Genomic DNA, 7,985 nt, shown 5'->3' with positions numbered 1-7,985 from the left:
GAGAAGGGAGGTGAGGGGAGACGGTGGCTTCGCTGGACGGTAAAACTACAACTCCCAGAGGGACCGGTGGGTCTTAAAGACATAGCTTGTTTTCTGGGACTCGGGGTTCCAGTTTGGGGGTTTGTTTGTTTGTTTGCTTAAACCCCTGGCCAGGCCTGGGGGCGCCGCTTTTCTCCGAAGATCAAAAAAAAAAAAAAAAAAAAAAACCGAGGGGACCGGGGGAGACAGTGATGTCGTCCCAGCATAAGCGACTACCCTAGGATCAGCCAATTGGCAATGCTTTCGAGGGTTCATCACGTGAGTCCTCTGGTAGAAACTTTCCAACTCGGCAGCTTTTTTGGAAAGTTATGAATGGCAGCGTTGTTTGTAATAGTGGAAAATTGGAAACTCTCTAGAGTACTGGAAAACTAAACTAGACACATCCATGGGATGGAATACTATGCAGCAGTTAGAAGTAATGAGCTAGATCTATATGTACAATAGGCAAAGACATTCAAGACATTTATTGAAGAACATTATCTATGGGAAGCCACCCAGGTCAAAAGTCATATATGTGGACATATAGTACATGTGGACAGGAACGGGACTGGAAGGAGCACACTGTGAGGTGGAGACTACCAGGCATAGGGATAGGCAGGGAGAACTTGAGCTTAATTGGTATTTTTTGAATTTTTCTTACAAGAATATACTTTCCAAATCTACTGTCATTAATAAGGAGCCTGAGAGGTCCAGTAGTCAGTCTCAAAGAAGATAGGTGACCTTGCTCTAACACTGTGCAACCTTGACTAGTCATTGGCTACTCTGTATTCCCTTGTCTTCATCTGTAAAATGCATCTGTATTAGTATCAAATGCCTGAGATTTTTATGAGGATAAGATAAATAAATGCTTGACTCCATAGTAAATGCTCCCAAAATATTAACCACTATTATGGTTATGTTTGTTGTTATTCCCACAGGCCTCATTAAAACAGTAGTAGATTTGCTCACTATTGTATCCTCTAACTAGAATCTGCCTAGGACATTGTAGGTGGTTAAAACAATATGTTGACTGAATGAATACAGAACAGTCCCCTGCTCAGCCCTCACTACTCTGCCTCCTCCCCTATATCTCTCTCTTTCCCTCAGTCTTCTCCCACTAGAGTCAGGCCCCTCTTCTCTTGGCCGAAGTCTCATCCTCCTTCTCACACACTTTAGCACCTGCTCTTTTCTCCTGTGAACCCAGGAGGCCTCCAGGGAGGTGATGAGCTGTTTCCCACTGCTGTTGTTCTCAGCAATGCAGATCCCCACTCTGCAGTAAAGTGGAAGGCAGGGATGCCTGCATCTGCAGCTTTGGCGGAGGCTCAAGGAAAACAGTGTGCTCCAAGATGCTCAGAGGCGAAGGGCTTCGTGCCACCTCCTAGGGCAAGCATGCTGGCCAGGTGGGGAGTGGTTTCAAGGCCACTAACAAAGATACTCATGGAAGGTTTGTTTGTTTGTTTAAACAGGATAAAGCCCTCAGTGCAATCTGTCAGTAGCAGACACAAAAACATGTAGCTCTCTGCTCTGTGTGTAGACACATTGTCTGGGGTAGATAGAGACATAAAAAGCATTCTGATGCCATAATATAGGGCAAATTCTAGTGGTTAAATACAGGGTTTGGAATTAGACAAATTCTCCCCAGTTCCCATCACTTTCTGACAGTGAGAAAACCTCTCGACCTCTTTGAGCACCAGTTTCATTCCCCTGTAAGAACACAGTAGTATTTGCCTAACCAGGTTGTTGGGAGGATTCAGTGAGCTAATGTATATGAAGGGTTTGGCACAGTGCCTGGCACAGAGTAGGCGTCTAACTTCCTTGTTAAACTATCATGATGTCAGAATGTGAGGGTGCAGTTCTGGAAGGCTTCTAGGAGGAGGTACATTCTGCAGGATCCTGCATGAGATGTGTGGCTGCTGCTGGTAGCAGGAAATCCCCCTGAGAGCCAGGACTACCCACAAGGATATCTTAGGTTGAGTTCCCTAGATACAGAGCTTGAGAAAGAGATTCTTGTGCAAATGATTTATTAGGGCAGTGAGGGAGGCAGGATAGGGCAGGGGAAGAAGTCAAGCAAAGATGTGGGTTCAGCTAAGTCTAGCCTTCACCTGATCCTATGGGGAGCCCTGGAGCATAAAATGCACCACAAGGTTTATCCCTCTTAGAAGCAAGGGAGCTGGGCTTTGTACCTCACATCTGTCATTCATGGACTGCAGACCTAGGGGAGGTGGGGAAAGGAGGAACATAACTTCCCAGGCATCTCTGGGCAAAGCAACACACGGGGACTGAGAACAATTCTCCAGAGAAGGGCAGAGATATGAGACATTAGCAGCCAACACTCACAACAGCTGGAGAATGGGTGCACCACCCCTGTAAAGGGATAGAACCAAGAGTATTTACTGCAGGGAGACTGGCAAAGAGATGGAGGCTGGCTAAAGAAAGTAGGGAGAGGCTATTAAATTCTCCTGCTGAGTCTTCCAAGGAGAAACTGAAGCTACTGATATGGTTTTAAATAATCAAAACCCAGACCTGATAGGATAACCAAACAGCAAACTCTTTCTGGAGAGCTGTTAGGTGTACTTTATCATTAAACAGCCCCTTTTCCTCAGAGCCTGACCTGCCTTTGGTAAGTATCTTGTGCAGTATTTTCCAAAGTGTGCTTCTATAGGATATTAACAAGTGTTGCAGCAGAGGGCGTGCAGGTCCATTAAACAAAGGTAGACTGGTTTATTTTCTTCTCACAACTTTAAAAAACTAATATACTGGAAGAAAAGAAAAATGGAAAAGAAATCCAATATTCTGGATAAACAAAATGTGATATATCCATACAATGGAATATTTTTCAGCCATAAAAAAGAACGAAATACTAATACACACTGCAACATTGATGAATCTTGAAAACATTATGCGAAGTGAAAGAAGACAGACACAAATGACCACATAGTGTATGATTTCTTGTATATGAAATATCCAAAATAATTAAATCCATAGAGATAGGAAACAGATGAATGGTTGCCAGGCCCTGGGAGTGGGGAGGATGGGGAATGATTGCTTAGTGGGTTTTCTCTTGGGGTGATGAAAATGTTTTGGAACTAGATAAAGATATTGGTTATAAATCATTGTGAATATTAATAAATACACTGAATTGTATGCTTTAAAATGGTTAATTGAATGTTATGTTATATGAATTTCACCTCAATTTAATAAAATAACAAGCTCAGTGTGGTTGTTACTAATAGGGTGTCACTGCTCCCAGGCTTTCTCAGTGGATAAAGCTAGGGGAAAAAAAATACCTGTGTGCATGGGGAAGCTTTACGCTAACATATAAAGCATTTCACAAACATGTTAGGTTAGGGAATCCTTTTTGGGGGAGCATCTCACAGGACCTATAATGTTGAAGGCTGACCCAGTGCATAGAACATTAATGGAAAGTGGGTCCCTTGAAATGAGACCCCTAGGACACTAAGGTTGGGGCACAAATGGAAGGATGACTTCTGTTTTACTCAGCATTCTTCTTATGCCTTTTTGTATGACCTTTGAGAAACCGTTTCTGTGATCTGGGCCTCAGTTTATACACCAGACTGATGGTCTCCATTGATATAATAGAAAGGGCACTTAAAAAAAGTTTAGTATTGTTAGTGTCTGTCAGAGTGCTTTAAGTCTCAAGCTTCTAGAAGACAGGGTCCAATTCTTCAATTTCATTTATTTTCACAGTGCCTGCCACTATGCTTTGCATATGAGGAACAGGTAGGACACTTTCTATGGATGACCTTGTACAAACCACTTTACCTCCCTGAGCTGCCTGCCAATTTATTCTGCCAGGGGCTACAAAATACTTTAATTAATTTAATCAATACCTAATCAGTATTTTCTAGTGAAGTAATGATAACAAAAGACACCGTAAACTGAAGCTTCTTCAGTTCCATTCATTTAATCTTTAATCTAGACCATCAACATTTTGATCATTTTTAATCTTTGCTCTTACAATGCTGTCACAAATAGTTCTCTCTGTTTGTAACTAAGTAGATAGTTGTGCAGATAGGATATCTTTTTACAAGTTGCTAGGTCAAATGGCGTGTGCATGCGTAATCTGAAGATATTACCCAATTGCTCTTCATAGAGGCTGTAAGGATTTCCAGCCATACCGGCAGTGTACCAGAATCCTTGTTCCCTCACTTCTGCCAAGATAGCTGTCAAGCTTTTTGATCTTTGCCAATCTGATATGTGAAAAATGATAGCTCAGTGTGGTTTTAATTCGTATTTCTTTCATTAAGAGTGAAGCTCTGAGAAAATAAGTGTTGGTGAGGATGTGGATAAATTCAGAACCCTGTATACTGTTGGTAGGAATAGAAAATTGTAGTCACTGTGGAAAACATTATGGTGGTTCCTCAAAAAATCAAAAACAGAACTGTCACATGATCCAGCAATTACACATCTGGGTATATATCCAAAAGAATTGAAAGCAGGGACTCAAAGAGATATTTGCACATCTGTGTTCATAACATCATTGTTCATAATAGCCAAGAGATGGAAGCAACCCAAGTGTCCATCAGTGGATGATTGGATAAAATGTGGTATATACATACAATAGCATATTATTCAGCCTAAAAAGAAAAAGGAAATCCTTACACATGTTGAACATTGAGGACATTATGCTAAGTGAAATAAGCCAGACACAAAAGGACAAATATCGTCTTCATATTTACATGACTTGATAGTTGAATTCACAGAGACAGAAAGTAGACTGGTGGTTGTCAAAGGCTAGGGGGAGAGGAGAATGTGGGGAGTTATTGTTTCATGGGTACAGAATTTCAATTTTGCAAGATGAAAAGAAATCTGTGAGTGGCTGGTGGTTATGGTAGCACAACCATATGGATATACTTAATGCCACTGAACTGTACACTTAAAAATGGTTAAGATGGTAAATTTTATGTTCTGTATATTTTACCACAATTTTTAAAAAAAGAGTGAAGCTAAGCATCTTTTCATGTTACAGCCATTTGTGTTTTCTTCTCTGTAAATTGTCTATTTATACTCTTTTCACATGTCCTGTTGGTTTCTTGGTCATCTTTTTCCTGATTTACAGAGCACTTTGTATTAGCCTTTTACCCTGGGATAACATTTTTCTATTGATTTGGTTTTTATTGTTGTTTTGGTTTTTAGCTTGGTATGAGGTAGAAATCTGACTGAACTTTAAAAAAAAATTTTTATTATGTAAGACTTCAAATACAGTACATGCAAAAGTCGAAAAAAAATGTTATAATAAATCTCAAGTGACCATTATCTCCCAGATTCAACAATTACCAATTTAGCCAACCTTGTATATATACGTCCACCCCAATCACGGATTATTTTGAAGCAAACCCTGGACATCTTGTCATTCCATAAATATGTTTTCATGTTTTCAGTATACATCACTAAATGAAGTATCTTAAACACACACACACACACACACACACACACACACAACTAACCGTAACACCATTAGCACATTTAAAATTAATAATTATTTAACATCCAATGGTTAGTGTCAAATTTCCCCTCTTCTCATACATTTTTTCAGTTTGTTGGGATTAGGTTTCAAATAAAGTCTGTACGTTGCAATTGGTTGATATAGCTTTTTTTTTTAATTTACAGATTCTCCTCTGTCCTTAAAATTTTTTTTCAGTGTATTCATTGAAGAAGCTGGGTCATTTGTCCTATACAGTTTCTCACTGAATTTTGTAGATTGAATGCCCATGGTTTCAAATAACATGTTCCTCTGATACCTGTATTTTCTGTACATTGGTAATTGTCAGATTTCAGGTGATTTCTTTTTTCACCACTACCTTCAGAATATTGTACTTCCATCAGGGGTCAGTTATCTGTTTATGTTCATTGTTTGTGATATTGGTAGCCAGTGGTGATTTTTGCCTAGATCCAGAGTTGACATTTTTTTAAGCAGATGGTCCTCTATTGTCCCTGCACCATCTATAGGATAATTCATCTTCCCCCTACTTATATGAAATGTATCTTTACCATATTCAAGTTTCCATGAATATTTAAGTTTATTCCTAGACTTGCAGGTCTGTTATTGATCTATCACACTATTTTAACTGTACGTTTATAATATGTTTAATATCTGAGAGGGCTAACACCCTTCACTAGTGTTAGATTTTCAAAAATTTCCTAACAAGTGATGAAATGAAATTCATATTTTATGGCAAGACAAGAAAAATTTAAACATAAAAATTTTCTCTGCCTGTTTGGGCTTTCTCCTTCCCCTTTAGAGTGTACTGTGTATCTGTATTAACCAGATCTCCTTAGGAGATAACCTTCCTTCTTAATCTTGTGAGTGATCATGATGACACACTACTTGCTTTGTACATGCAGATCTGGATTCTGTAAACTGCCAATATGTCATCTGATGTCTAACCTCTTATCTCAAGAACTTAAATAACTGTGCTTTGACCTCTAACAGGCAGAAGAGTCCTCAAGTTGGCTTTAATAGAATTTTCCATTTCTTTCTTAGTTCAACTATTGATCAATATTCATTGACACTAGTGTTGCTTATTATTTTTCCAAATGAAATTTTAAAATAAATTTTGGGGGAAGGTATAGCTCAATGGTAGAGCATATGGTTAGCATGCACGAGGTACTGGGTTCAATCTCCTGTACCACCATTAAAAATAAATAAATAAATAAACCTCATTACGCCCCCCCCCCACACACACACATACACACAAAATTTTATCTACTCCTCCAAAAAATAGCCCACAAAAACCCTCCTGGTATTTGAACTGTGGTCACATTAAACTTATAGATTAACTTTCTGATGAACAACGTGTTTCAGTTATACATATACATACATATATTCCTTTTCATATTCTTTTTCATTATAGTTTACTACAAGATACTGAATATGGTTCCCTGTGCTATACAGTAGAAACCCCTGCTGTCTATCTATTTTATATATAGTAGTTAGTATCTGCAAATCCCAAACTCCCAATTTATCCCTCTCATTCCTTTGCCCCTGGTAACCATAAGTTTGTTTTCTGTGAGTTTGTTTCTGTTTTATAAAGAAGTTCATTTGTGTCTTTTTTTTTTAGATTCCACATGTAAGTGATATCATAACAGTGTTTTTTTTTTCTCTTTCTGGCTTACTTCACTTAGTATGATGATCTCCACGTGCATCCATGTTGCTGCAAATGGCATGATTTTATTCTTTTTTTATGGCTTCCAGTCATCTTTCAATGGACATTTAGGTTGCTTCCATGTCTTGGCTACTGTAAATAGTGCTCCTGTGAACATTGGGGTGCATGTATCTTTTCGAATTAGTATTCCTCCAGATATATGCCCAAGAGTGGGATTGCTGGCATTTATTCTTTAAAACAACTCTAAAAGACAGGCTCTATTATTATTATTGCCATCTTACAGATCACAGAACTGTATAACTTGCTCTGGGTCACACAAACCATTAGGTGTGGGAGCTGCCAGATGGATCAGAAACCCAGGGAAGAAGGGAGCCAGCTCCTCTTTGCACCTTGCTACTTAGTAACTGTCTGCCTCCAAAACCCTGTGCTTTCATCAGCTGCATTGACTCTCTGCACCACTGCTTTTCTTTAACTGGATGCTCACCAGCAGAGTTAGGCTTTCAAGTCAATGAGGCAAATTCAAGTGCTACACAAGGGGTGATGTTCATGTGTGGCTATGTGTCTGAGGCAGTTGGGGAGAACCTTGTGCAAGAAGAAAAACTCAAGGCAGACTTTGGACAGTTGCGCAGAATTTGGATGGGTGGAGAGGATAGAAAAGCACAACAAGAAGCGGACATGGGTGAAACAATCTGACATCTAATTGGGAGGTAGTTAGGGCGAGGAGGGGAGTTCCTGTTGGAGTCGAGGGATCAAGAGGGTCTCTCTGTCCTGCCCATAAAAGGACATCTTAATTCTCCCTGAATAATCTGCTAACAGAGATTTGGGAGATGAATGTAAACT

This window comes from Camelus dromedarius, chromosome 9 (genome assembly GCF_036321535.1).
Source record: "Camelus dromedarius isolate mCamDro1 chromosome 9, mCamDro1.pat, whole genome shotgun sequence".
NCBI classification, from domain to species: Eukaryota; Metazoa; Chordata; class Mammalia; order Artiodactyla; family Camelidae; genus Camelus; species Camelus dromedarius.
Note: the sequence above shows the minus strand (reverse complement) of the source record.